Source organism: Myotis brandtii, unplaced genomic scaffold (assembly GCF_000412655.1).
Source record: "Myotis brandtii unplaced genomic scaffold, ASM41265v1 scaffold2858, whole genome shotgun sequence".
Taxonomy (NCBI): Eukaryota; Metazoa; Chordata; class Mammalia; order Chiroptera; family Vespertilionidae; genus Myotis; species Myotis brandtii.
The window spans coordinates 28,940-41,773 of NW_005360920.1; the positions used below are offsets into that span (position 1 = coordinate 28,940).

The 12,834-nt window shown below is 47.5% G+C and overlaps 1 pseudogene; it reads left to right on the top strand.

Moving 5' to 3' along the window:
- Positions 1–9,572: 9,572 nt before the first annotated feature.
- Positions 9,573–11,212, top strand: LOC102252403 (annotated as a pseudogene).
- The last annotated feature ends 1,622 nt before the right edge of the window (positions 11,213–12,834 follow it).

The window sequence follows — 12,834 nt, forward strand, 5'->3', positions numbered from 1 at the left end:
ATCCAGAATCTTCACTTACTGGGTCCACTTCAATAAATTCAGCCTGATCCAACCTTGTGTTCCTTCCCCCGTTATCCCTCCCTCTGAGTATCTCCCCACACGTATTCTTGAATTCCTGTCTGTGTAGATTAGAACAATCAGGTACTCCTTTTGGAGTGTGGTGCACGCCCTCATGCGTCAGACCTCTTACTTCAACTTTAAGGCCTGCTGAGACTTGAGTCCAATCATAAGTCTAGAAGCAGAGACAAGTGGTGGGTGGGTTTGAGGAGAATCAGCATTGCCTTTCAAGGCAGCTACCCCCAGGGAGGCAAAGCAGGGTTCATCTCTAGGGTGTGTGTGTGTGGCGGGCGGGGGGCAGGGGGGAGCGCGCTGGCTGCTTCTACTGGCAAAACAGACTCAGCAGAATTTAGGGGTCAGTGTTCCATGTCCTCAGGACCTTCCCATGTACCCCATGTCAATTTTCAGGATCATCTTTCTTTCCAATCAGTGTTTCCCTTTAATGGCAGCGATTGGGGCCTCCACTTGTGTGTAATTCTCCTATCTCAGGACAAAACTCTAGGCTTGTTTTTCAGCAATTTCAGCTCTGCAGCTTCAGGACACAAGGATTTTTCGGGGCAGACATAGAAAACTTCAAGTTGTTTATTCAGCTGGGGTTTCACATCTCTGCTCTTCCTTTTCTTTCCCCATTTTGTCCAGTGCAATTAGGAGAGAGCAGCCAATCTCATTATACTCATTGGTTCTACAGACTGTTCTAAGGTACCAAATACAAGGTCTCACCAGACCTTGACTCTTAGTTTTTGATTAGGAATAGTTGATGGTAATGTGTTGTTTATTTCTATTACTCCATCATGCTGTGGACTATCGGCTCTCCCGCTCTCCCTCAGCCTGCCTGGTCCCCTAAACAGGGCACATGTGAATGCACCTTTGAGAAGACGCGTTCTGCTCTGTCCCCGGGCAGCATGGAGGTGCAGCCTGCTAGGGGAGACAGCGGAGCACACCTGCAAAGCGTGAGGGAGAACGGCTTCCGAGGGCAATGGAGGCTTTGGTTCCAGTTCATTCCTGAGCTTGGGCGGTGTCTCTGCCCCTAGATTCTGTGAGTCGCCTTTAAATGCTGATAACAAATTTCCATTTATGTTGTTTTCCTACATGTCATCAAAAGTGCTGTAAGAAATGTAGAAATCATACTGATTCTACGGATGATGGTGACTTTGGTCGCCTAGAGCTAATTCTCAAGGAGATTCAGTGCTTATGTCGTTCTCTGTAACGCCTGCGCCTGGAACAGAGACACCTGACATATGTTAGGATGAAGTGAAGTTACCACTCACTGTCTCTTTTGCTTGTTTTTTTGTTATTGTTTCTGATCCTCACCTGAGGATATTTTTTTGCATTGATTTTCAGAGAGTGAAAAGGATGGGGAAGGGGGGAAATAGACGGAGGGGGAGAGAGAAACATTGATGTGAGAGAGACACATCAATTGGTTGCCTCTCGCACATGCCCTAGTGGGGCCAAGGACCGAACCTGCAACCCAGATACATACCCTTGACCAGGAACCGAACCCAAGACCCTTCGGTGCACAAGCTGACACTCTAACCACTGAGCATGCTGGCCAGGGCAACTTTTGCTTGTTGTTGAAAACAGAATGGAAACAGCTCAAAAGTAAAATCAAACCTAAGTTTTGATGAACTTTTCTGAAGTTGAATTTATCTGAATTGAAAAAATGAATTAGAATTCTTATCCTGTGTTATATGTCAGATTGGTTAATTAGACAAGAAGGTAAAAAGCAAAAGTGGTAAAGAATCAACCTTTATCTAGAAGAGGGGTGAGGAACGTTTGGCCCATGTAATGCCCGCGAAATCATTTGGCCTGGCCCTGCCGAGACACTAGGGGTGAGTTAATGAAATGTTTGACCAAATATAGCAGGCTAATTTTTAAGTTGATAATTTTGTATGGCCCACGAGTGAATACAAATATCCAAATGGCTCTGGGCAGAAAAAAGGTTTCCCACCCCTGATCTAGAACAGCAGGCCAATAAATATTTGGCAAGTAATAATCTTGTTTGATGAAGTCACCAGAGGAGTAGCTGGATGGTGCTGTTTGCTTATATACACTACAAACAGTACATTTCTTTGCATTTCGTTTTCAGCAGAAGGAAATCTACGAGTGGACTAGAGTGGACCTTGGAGGAGACCTACTTCTTAGTTCTGTTCATTATTCCCATTTTGGAAAACATGGACCGTCTAAACCTTCACTCAGGCCTGTAAGAGTTTCCCCATAACTGAGCGCGCCCAGCGGTCAGCCATCACTCCCAAGCATCATGCCTCTGACACATGCGCGTGCACCTCAGTCACTCCAGGCCCGATTGTCCTTAGAAACCTCCCGATAGACGTGCATTCTTCTTGGAAACCACATTTGCCAGAACAGTGTGGCTCACCACATCTGAACACCATGGGCCCTTCCACGCGGGAGATGCTGCCGGGGAGCGTGCTCAGGCTGCCGCTGAACTGTCTGCCCCTCGGACAGGTGAGCTCCTGAGCTGGGAGGGGAGAAGATGGGAGCAGAGTGGCCTCCAGGAAGCCTCTGCTGGCGGAGTAACAGCACCCCCTCTCAGGGCCGCCCCAGAACAGGCCCAGAGGCGTCCCTGTTTACGGTAGTGTTCGCTGAAGATGAGGAGATTGACATGGGAATCATGGGTTGTGACACCAGCCATTTATTCCCCTTCCCTTCTCTCTGCCTGTAGTAAATCCTTCTTAGAAGGTTCCCCTGTTTCAACGTCACGGGTCAGTGGGGAAGCAGAGGCCTTCCTGTGCGCGAGCGGGGAACGTCGCCCTCTTGTGGTGAGCACGGGGGTAACAGCACTCGTCGCCCTGTCAGCTGCAGCTGCGCGGGGACAGAAGGCTCGGGACTGGGTCCTGGCAGGCTGGGATCCCAGGTGTGGGCCGCCAGGAAAGCAGGGCACCTGCGTCTTCGGCTCTGCTGTCTTTTGTCGGAGCCCCTTCTGCTCGCCCCTCTGCACTGCCATCCCTGCCGGGGAGTCTCCTGGCTCCAGGCCAAGCCCCACGCAGCCCTCGGCTCCCTTCCTGTCGTGGCGGAGTTTAGGTCAGTTCTGTCCTTTCCCAAAGACGGTGCATTCGTGGCCTATTGCTGCGGTGACAACGTACTGCACACTCAGTGGCTTAACACAACACACATTTATTCCTTTAGTTCTGCAGGTCAAAAGTTCACCGTCCGTGTCCCTGGACCGAAGCCCAGGTGCCAGCGGCTGCTGCCTCCGCGGGCGCTGCCTCCGCGGGCTCTGCCCCCGCCTCACCCCGCGGGCTCTGCGCCTCCTCCCTCACCCCACGGGCTCTGCCTCCCGTGGGCTCTGTGGGGGAATCCACTCCGTGCCTTTTCAGCTCCTCGCGGCAGCCTGCACCCCGGCTCTTGACCCCTTCCACACAGCACTGCACCTCTCTGTCCATCCTCAAATTCCCACTCACTCTGATCTCCTGCCTTCCCTGGTAAGGACCTCTGTGGCTACATTGGGGTCACCCGGACAACCCAGCTTAGTCTCCGCATCTCACAATCTAATCACAGTGACCACATACGGTAATATCAACAGGCAGCATAGCATGCACCCTAATTGTGTAACCTGGGTTTGTGTGTGTGTGTGTGTGTGTGTGTGTGTGTCTTTTTTTTTTTTTTTTTACAAAAGCATAACTAATACCTTGGTTCTTCATAAAATGGAAATTTAAGTATTTCCCCCGATAGTCTTGTGGTTATTGCTATATTGTGAGCAGTGCGAAGTGTGGCCCACAGAGTTCCATCCACAAAGGTGGAGCCTACACACCTGATCAACAAGTGAAATGTGCAGGACAAGGTGCAGCGGTCCGTGCACGGCAGGAAGCAGCCCTCTGGCCGCCGTATTGTGTAGGGTTAGCATTACAGGTTCATGACACATACACACCAGCACACGTTTTAACCCTAAAGATAAAAAAAGAAGTTGTTGCTTGAAAACATGACTCCAGGTAGCCATTTGGTTTGTATCAGGAGAAAGGGAACCTCTGAGAGTTTAGCGTCTGCCGAGTCGGGATCACCAGCTCGGTCAGTGAGTCAGACACCCAAGTCCTCCCTGTGGCCGCTTCCGGAGTTCCCCGACCCCCCTCTCCACAGGGCGCTGGAGCGGCTCTGGGATGGCCCTGGCAGGTGCCTTCCCCTTTTGCGTTTCCTCTGGATTCGCTGTGTCATTTCCTTTTCTCGCCTCTCCTATGGCCTTCCATTTTCATTAGTCATGCTCCTTTCAGAATATCCTCAGGGCGCTCCACAGGGGAGATCTGGAGAAGGGAGACCCAAGGGAGGAAGACTGGGTACTGGATGCTCCCTGGCTGTCCCAGCGCCTCTGCAGACTCCTGCCAGGTGAAGAGGCCGGGCAGTTCCGACTGTGGCGGCTCCATGATGCTGACTTTTCCAGGAAACCAGCACCTACCGCTCGCGCCTTTCCTCTGGGCCTTTTGGAGGCCGGCCTGTTCAGCCTGCGCTGTGTCTTTTCTCTCCTTAACCTTTCATCTCACCACCAGGACTGCCACACGCCTCTTCCCACCTGAGTTCTGAAGGCCTGCCCCCGAGAATTGTCCTATCGTCCTCTGGGCTTTGCTTCAGTGCACGGTTCTGTGGGCTCACGCTTTAGCTGAAGGGAAAGTCGCAGCGTGTCGGGGTCCCTGGCAAAGACGCCCTGAGTTCCCGGCAGGTGTTTCTCAGAAGGGCTGTGCTTTGGAGAGAGAGAAGACCGCCTTCTGCACCCTCAGCAGAGGCCTGGGAGAAGCTGGGCGGCCGCATCCCTGTCTGTGCTCTGCTGGGCTTTCCCCCTTCCTCCCGCTGTGCCCTCTGTCACCTCTCCTGAATGAGGAGGGCCTGTTTCATGGCAGCTCCAGTGGTGAATGAGCTGCTCAGACTGTGTCAGCTCCCTGGCTTCATGGAGATGTGCTGTGGCCTTTTTTGACAAGAAATAGCCTCCTTGTATTTCCCTGCGGCTAATAAACGATCTCATCTGCTCTGGTGATGAGCAGGTTAGGGGTCGTTCCCGTCCTTCCTCAGACCCAGAGTAAGAGGCGGCCCGAGGAGGGGAGCAAGGGTGCAAAGCAAACAGAGAACAGCAGGGCAGTGCAAGGCAGCCAGGGACTGCGGCCCTGTGTGCCCTGGGAGCCAGCCCAGGGAGGGGAGGGAGTAACAACGGCACCAATTCCTCCTCTGGTGCGCTGTGGGACCCTTTTCCTCTTCTTCTTAAAGGAGACCCTTTAGCCCAGCTGCTTTGTTCCATTGGTTGAGCGTCGTCCCATGCACCATGAGGTTGCCAGTTGATTCTGGTTTGGACACATGCCAGGGTTGTGGGTTCTATCTCCAGTAGGGGGCATGCAGAAGGCAGCTGATTGATGTTTCTATCACTCTCCATTTTTTCTCTCTGAAATCAATAAAAGCATATTTTAAAAAAGAAAGAAAGACCCTTTAGCATTTCATGTAATACTAGTTTGGTGGTAATTAACTCCTTTAGCTTTTTCTTGTCTGGGAAGCTCTTTATCTGCCCTTTTGTTCTGGATAGCTTTGCTGGGTAGAGGAATCTTGGTTGTAGGCCCTTGCTTTTCATCACTTTGAATATTTCTTGCCAATCGCTTCTGGCCTGCAAAGTTTCTGTTGAGAAATCAGCTGACAGTCATATGGGCCCTCCCTTGTAGGTAACTAACCGCTTTTCTCTTGCTGCTTTTAAGATTCTCTCTTTGTCTTGAACCCTTGGCATTTTAGTTATGATGTTTCTTGGTGAGGGCTTCTTTGGGTTCTTGCTCTCTCCCTCTTCTCCTTCCGGCCCCCCACCATTTGAATGTTGGTACACTTGAAGTTGTCCCAGAGACTCCTTACACTATCCCCATTTTTTAAAATTCTTTTTTCTTTTTGCTATTCTGATTTGGTGTTTTTCACTTCCTTATATTCCAAATCACTGATTTGATTCTCAGCTTCATCTCCTCTATTATTATTCCCTGTAAATTACTCATCATGTCAGTTAGTGTATCCTTCATTTCTGACTGATCCTTTTATATGCTATTGAGGTTCTCACTAAGTTCATTGAGCATCCTTATAACCAGTGTTTTGAACTCTGCACCTAGTAGATTGCTTGTCTCCATTTTGTTTAGTTCTGTTTCAGGAGTTTTGTTCTATTCTTTCATTTGGGACATGTTTCTTTGTCTTCTCATTTGGGCAGCCTCCTTGTGTTTGTTTCTATGTATTAGGTAGAGCTCTTATGTCTCTCGGGCTTGGTAGAGTGGCCTCCTGTAGTAGGTGATCTGTGGGGTCCAGTGGCAGAATCTCTTGCTCGCCCAAGCTGAGCACTTGAGGTGCACCCCTCTTCCCCGCCTCCCCCTGTGGACTGTGTACACCGTCCTGTTGTAGTTGAGCCTTGATTGCTGTTGGGACATCCCCAGGAGGGATTTACCCCCAGGCTGATCAGCTGCAAGGGCTGACTGCAACCACTGACCACCAACCTCTGACCATGGTGAAGGATCAGCTGTGTAGGGGACCACCGCACAGAGCAGGACTTACTTCAGTGAGGCTCTGGAGTCTGCTGAGTCCACCCCTTGAGTGTGTTCCTTGTGGAGGTGGTTGGGTGGTGATGCTTCAGTGTGGTTTGAAGCTGTCCACAGGGTGTGCTGGCTCCAGGGCCTCCCAGGAGGTGCAGGCCAAGGTCAGCCTGCATTCTGCCCAGGGCCACCATTCATGAGTGACAGAGAGATCTTCAGATGCTGCTACTTGTGCTGGGCTTGCAGGTGCCAGGAGAGGCCAAGCTGCAAACTAAGGCCAGCTGCTGCTAGTGTCAGGCCTGGGGCCGTTTAAGCGAGAGGTATTAATTTTTCTTTGAATGTTTGGTAGAATTTACTAGTGAAGCTGTCTGGTTCTGGACTTTGTTGCTGATTTAATTTCCTTACTAGTAATTGTTTTCAGGTTTTCTATTTTATCATAATTCAGTCATAGTAAGTTGTATGTCTCTAGGAATTCAGACATTTCTTCTAGGTTATCCAACATATTGGAATATAATATTTCATAGTGTCTCTCATGAGCCTTTGTATTTCTGTGGTATCAATTGTAACATTTTTATATGATCATTTTTATTCCTGGATTTGGTAACTTGTATCTTCTTCTTTTGTTGTCATAGTAGAGTTTTATCAGTTTTATTTTCAAATGATCAACTTTAGGTTTAATGGGTTTTCTCTTTTTTTATATAAATATATTTCTTTATTGATTTCAGAGAGGAAGGGAGAGGGAGAGAGAGATAGAAACATCAATGATGAGAGAGAACCATTGATTGGCTGCCTCTTGCATGCCCCCTACTGGGGATCAAGCCCGCAACCCGGGCATGTGCCCTTGGCCGGAATTGAACCTGGGACCCTTCAGTCCATAGGCTGACACTCTATCCACTGAGCCAAACCGGCTAGGGCAGGTTTTCTCTTTTTATGTTTTCAGCATCATTGAATCTTGCTCTTATGTTATTCTTTGCTTCTGCTTGCTTTGTTTATTTTACTCTTTTTGTTTGTTTCCTGAGATGAGCTCTTAGACTTACTGACCTTTCTTCTTTTCTGATGTAAGCATTTGGTGGTATAAATTTCCCATCAGCACTGCTTTAACTCCAAGGCACAAATCTGCACAAGCTCCCTCACGACACACATTCAATTCAAATTACTTTTTCATTCCCCTTTTTAACTTTCTTTTTGTCCCGTGTAATATTGACAAGTGTGTTGATTCATTTCCAAATTTATATTTGTCTGTTATCTTTTTGTTATTCATTTCTAGTTTAATTTCATTATAGTCATAGGACATACTCTGTATATTTTTAAAAATTTACAATTTGTTTTATATTGTAATATATGGCCTATCTTAGTGAATGTTTCATTTGTTCTTGAAATGTGTATTCTGCTATTGCTGGGTGTTCTATAATGGAAATTATATTCATTTGGTTTAGGTACTGTTCAATTCCTTTATATCCTTGCTGATTTCCTATTTAGTGGTATTGCCAATTGCTGAAAGAAGGATGTTGAATTTGACAACCATAATGGATTTGTCTATTTCTCCTTTTAGTTCTGTTTGGTTTCACATGTGGTGATATCTTGTTTTATACACAGAGGATTGTTGTGTTTTTGGTGGATAGAACTTTTTATCATGTAATGTCACTTTCTAACTTAGAAATTTCCTTTGCTGTGAAGTCTGCCTTTAGCGTTTGGCTTCTTTCACTTTTGCATGTTTTGAGGTTTGTCTGTTTTGTAGTATGTATCAGTACTTCTTTTCTTTTTATAACTGAATAATATTTTATTTTACAAATATACCACATTTTATTTATCCATTAATCTGTTGATGGACAATTTGGATTGTTTATATCTTTTGGATATTGTGAACAGTGCTGCTGTGACATTCATGTACAAGTTTTTACTTCTTTTTCAAATCTTTTGGGTATATGTATAGCAGAATTGCCACAATGTCAGGCCACATAGTTTATTTTATTAATTATGTATCAAGAGTCAGTCAGCGGATAGTTAAGCTAATTACATTTTTCTGTCAGTTGTGCAGTCTGATCCACAGAACACCAGAAGATCACTCACACAGCCACGTGGCCAGGCAGTCTAATGGTGTTTGGAAACGGTCCAGTCTCCAACAAGAAAACAAATGTGTTTCTCCCTCATTACAGTGTGGAGCTTCCCTAGTAGGACAGACTATATGATTTCTGCTGGGCTTCCAGGGAGACCTATGAGAGAGAAGATATTATGAACCTGGCAAGGAAAGACAAACAAGGGGGCAGGTCAGAGCAGGTGTTATGCCCCTCCTTTGGGGTTCAGAAATCTCTCCCAGGAGATAGATTCTTGAACCTGAAAAAATAAAAAACTTCTTGGAGTTGCCAGCATGATGATTTGGAAGTAAAAATGAATGTAACTAGGTACAGTGGGTTAAATGGATGGTCCTGAAAACCAATTCTTTTGTCTTCCATTTGGTTGACATTGAAAATCTGATTTACCATTACTGTTGGTTTACAATATTGCTTGACTTGGTGCTTACAAAGAAAGCCTGAACTCTTAAAATGCTAATAAAAAATGGATAGATATGTAGATAAAATTTTGAATTGGGTATACCAGTTTATTGAAAATAATTGTCTGACAAAGATCTGAAAGACAGTAGTGTACACATCTGAATATTAAAAGCAAGTTAGGTATCTTTTAGTAATTTTAGAAAATTGTCCAAAACAAAAGTCTTTGAGTGGGAGCTACAGCAATAATTTTCTTTAACTACAATAAATGATGAATAATCTCAAGAGAGAATTTGCAGCATCAAAAGGAAAATAAGAGTTCAGATATCACTTTGATAATCCTATCTTTAAGAAATATTTCTGAGTGCCCAGCATATACAGGGACCGTTTCATACACTTGGGATACATTATGAACAAAACATAAAAATCCCTGCCCTCACGGAGACTTTTCATTATTAGCTTGAAGTCCCTTCGCAGGCGGTCAGAGTCTCTAGATGAGTCATCCACCTGTTGGAATAAAAGTCCATGACTTGGGGCTGCCAGTGGCCACCCTTCTCTGCGCCCAGCGCGGACCCATGGGGCTCCCCGCGCCGGACCCAGCACCTCGGCTCTCCGAGGCAGGACCAAGGCCCCAAGCAGCGCTGCGGGGTGTGAGGCGGACCCAGGAGATGAAATGACAACGTCAACCCTCCAGAAAGCCATTGATCTGGTGACAAAAGCCACAGAAGAGGATAAAGCCAAGAATTACGAGGAGGCGCTCCGGCTCCACCAGCGCGCGGTGGAGTGTTTCCTACACGCTCTCAAGTATGAGGCACACAGCGACGAGGCCAAGAAGAGCATTCGAGCCAAGTGCATGCAGTACCTCGACCGGGCAGAGAAGCTGAAGGGTTACCTACGGAACAAAGAGAAGCACGGCAAGAAGCCAGTCACAGAGAACCAGAGTGAGAGCAAGGGCAGTGATAGTGGCAGTGCAGGGGGTAATCCAGAGAAAAAGAAATTGCAAGAACTGACGGGAGCCGTCATGATGGAGAAGCCCAACATTCGGTGGAGTGACGTGTCCGGGCTGGAGTTGGCCAAGGAGGCCCTCAAATAAGCTGTCATTTTGCCAATTAAATTCCCACACTTGTTCACAGGCAAGCGTACCCTTGGCGAGGGATACTGCTCTTTGGACCCCCCGGCACCAGGAAATCCTACCTGGCCAAAGTGGTGGCAACAGAGGCCAACAACTCCACCTTCTTCTCTGTATCCTCCTCAGACTTGATGTCTAAGAGGTTGGGGGAGAGTGAGAAGCTAGTCAAGAACCCGTTTGAGCTGGCCAGGCAGCACAAGCCTTCCATAATCTTCATCAACGAGGTGGATTCCCTCTGCGGATCCCGCAATGAAAATGAGAGCTAGGCTGCCCGAAGGATCAAAACAGAGTTCTTGGTCCAGATGTAAGGAGTGGGGAATAACAACGATGGGACTCTGGTTCTTGGTGCCACAAACATCCCCTGGGTGTCGGATTCAGCCATTAGAAGGAGGTTTGAAAAGCGGATTCACATCCCGTTGCCGGAGGAGGCTGCCCGTTCCCAGATGTTCCGGTTGCATCTGGGCAGCATGCCACACAGCCTCACGGACGCCAATATCCAGGAGCTGGCCCGGAAGACAGAGGGCTACTCAGGTGCAGACATCAGCATCATTGTGCGGGACTCCCTCACGCAGCCCGTGAGAAAAGTACAGTCAGCAACACACTTCAGAAAGGTCTGTGGCCCTTCCCGCACCAACCCTAACATTATGACCGGTGACCTCCTGACCCCATGCTCTCCAGGGGACCCAGGGGCCATGGAGATGACTTGGATGGATGTCCCTAGTGACAAACTCTTAGAGCCTGTGGTTTGCATGTCAGACATGCTCCAGTCTTTGGCCACCACCCGGCCCACAGTGAATGCAGATGACCTCCTGAAAGTGAAGAAATTCTCAGAGGACTTTGGACAGGAGAGTTAAAAGCTTTTCACTCTGGTGGCGGTGACGCGGGAGGTTGATGGCGGTAAATTCATGCAGTCCTCATGTCAGTGGCCAGACAGGGCTGCCGGGCTCATCCTAAAATCACTCAGTGTCCCCTGGGCTGTCTGGCCACCAGCCAAGGAGCAGGAAGGAAGGGGCTCCCAGCCGCAGAGATGCAGAAGCACGTCTGGCAGTGGGTGGAATACTGGCTCTTTCTACTTCCTCCTCCTCTTCTGGATGCTCACCAACTCCTTGTCCTGCCACTCCATGTTTGTTTTTAAAGCCTTTTTGTTCCTCTAAATCAGCGGTTCTCAACCTGTGGGTCGCAACCCCTTTGGGGGTCGAACGACCCTTTCACAGGGTTCTCCTAAAACCATCGGAAAACACATATATAATTACATATTGTTTTTGTGATTAATCACTATACTTTAATTATGTTCAATTTGTAACAATGAAAATACATCCTGCATATCAGATATTTACATTACCATTCATAACAGTAGCAAAATTACAGTTATGAAGTAGCAACGAAAATAATTTTATGGTTGGGGGTCACCACAACATGAGGAACTGTATGAAAGGGTCGCGGCATTAGGAAGGTTGAGAACCACTGCTCTAAATTAATGCTGCTTGGATTTTCATCTTGTTTATAAATAAAGTCAAAATCACCTGGAAGCCTCACAGAGTGGGAGCAGCCGAGCAGTGGGGTTGGTGCAGCTGACCTGCGAGCCCCCATGGCCCGTTCCTTTTAGACCCAAGTGTCGCTCCTTGTGAACTGAATGGCTGATGCCCTGGATCCCCAGCCCAAGCTCTGACTGTAAAGGCCAAGAGTAAAGTCAAGCCACCCGCACCCTCCCAAGTCGGCATCCCGAGTCCTGTTCCTCCTGCAGGAGGAGAGGGGTCTGTGAACACCAAGCTGTGCACGTCAGAAGGAGTGAAGGCAGTCAGGCGGGTCTCACTGCTGCCTCTTCCCTCTGAATGTGAGAACATGAACCCAGCCACCGCCCGGGTCCCTGTCCTGGAAGTGGGCTAATAAATCCTTTTCCCTTCTTGAAAAAAAAAAGTCTGTGGCCTGGAAAGGAGATCACCCAGGCAGGGAGAAGAGAGCAGTCACGACTACAGCATAGCCTAGGGCCTCCAGCTGAGACATTGCCACCTGGCCTCCACTGAATGACTCAGGCCACTGGAGTGAATTGGTTTCATCCTGGTGGGTGGATGATCCTGTACATGATAGCAAGTCCAGTCATAACCCTCAATGATTCTATAGAAAAGGGGGAGTTAGGGAGATGATTTTAAGTATCGTAAGAATCCAAGAAAATATTTTAAGAAAGAATGAGGCTTTCTATATATTACCAACTATCATAAAAACAGAGTAAACAGCCCTAGCTGATTTGGCTCAGCGAATAGAGCATCGGACTGCGGACCGAAGGGTCCCAGGTTCGATTCCGGTCAAGGGCACATGCCTGGGTTGTGGGCGCGATCCCCAGTTGGGGATGTGCAGGAGGCAGCCAATCAATGATTCTCTCTCATCATTGATGTTTCTATTTCTCTCTCCCTCTCCCTTCCTCTCTGAAATCAATAAAAATATATTTTTAAAAAAAACAGAGTAAACAATAATCTCTTGATTTTCTGGGAATATAGCACTAACTGGACATAATCTTCTCTTATTGAAGACGCATCTTCTTGGCAAGGCTGCTGGTAGCTCTAGACCAGTGGTCGGCAAACTCATTAGTCAACAGAGCCAAATATCAACAGTACAATGATTGAAATTTCTTTTGAGAGCCAAATTTTTAAACTTAAACTATATAGGTAGATACATT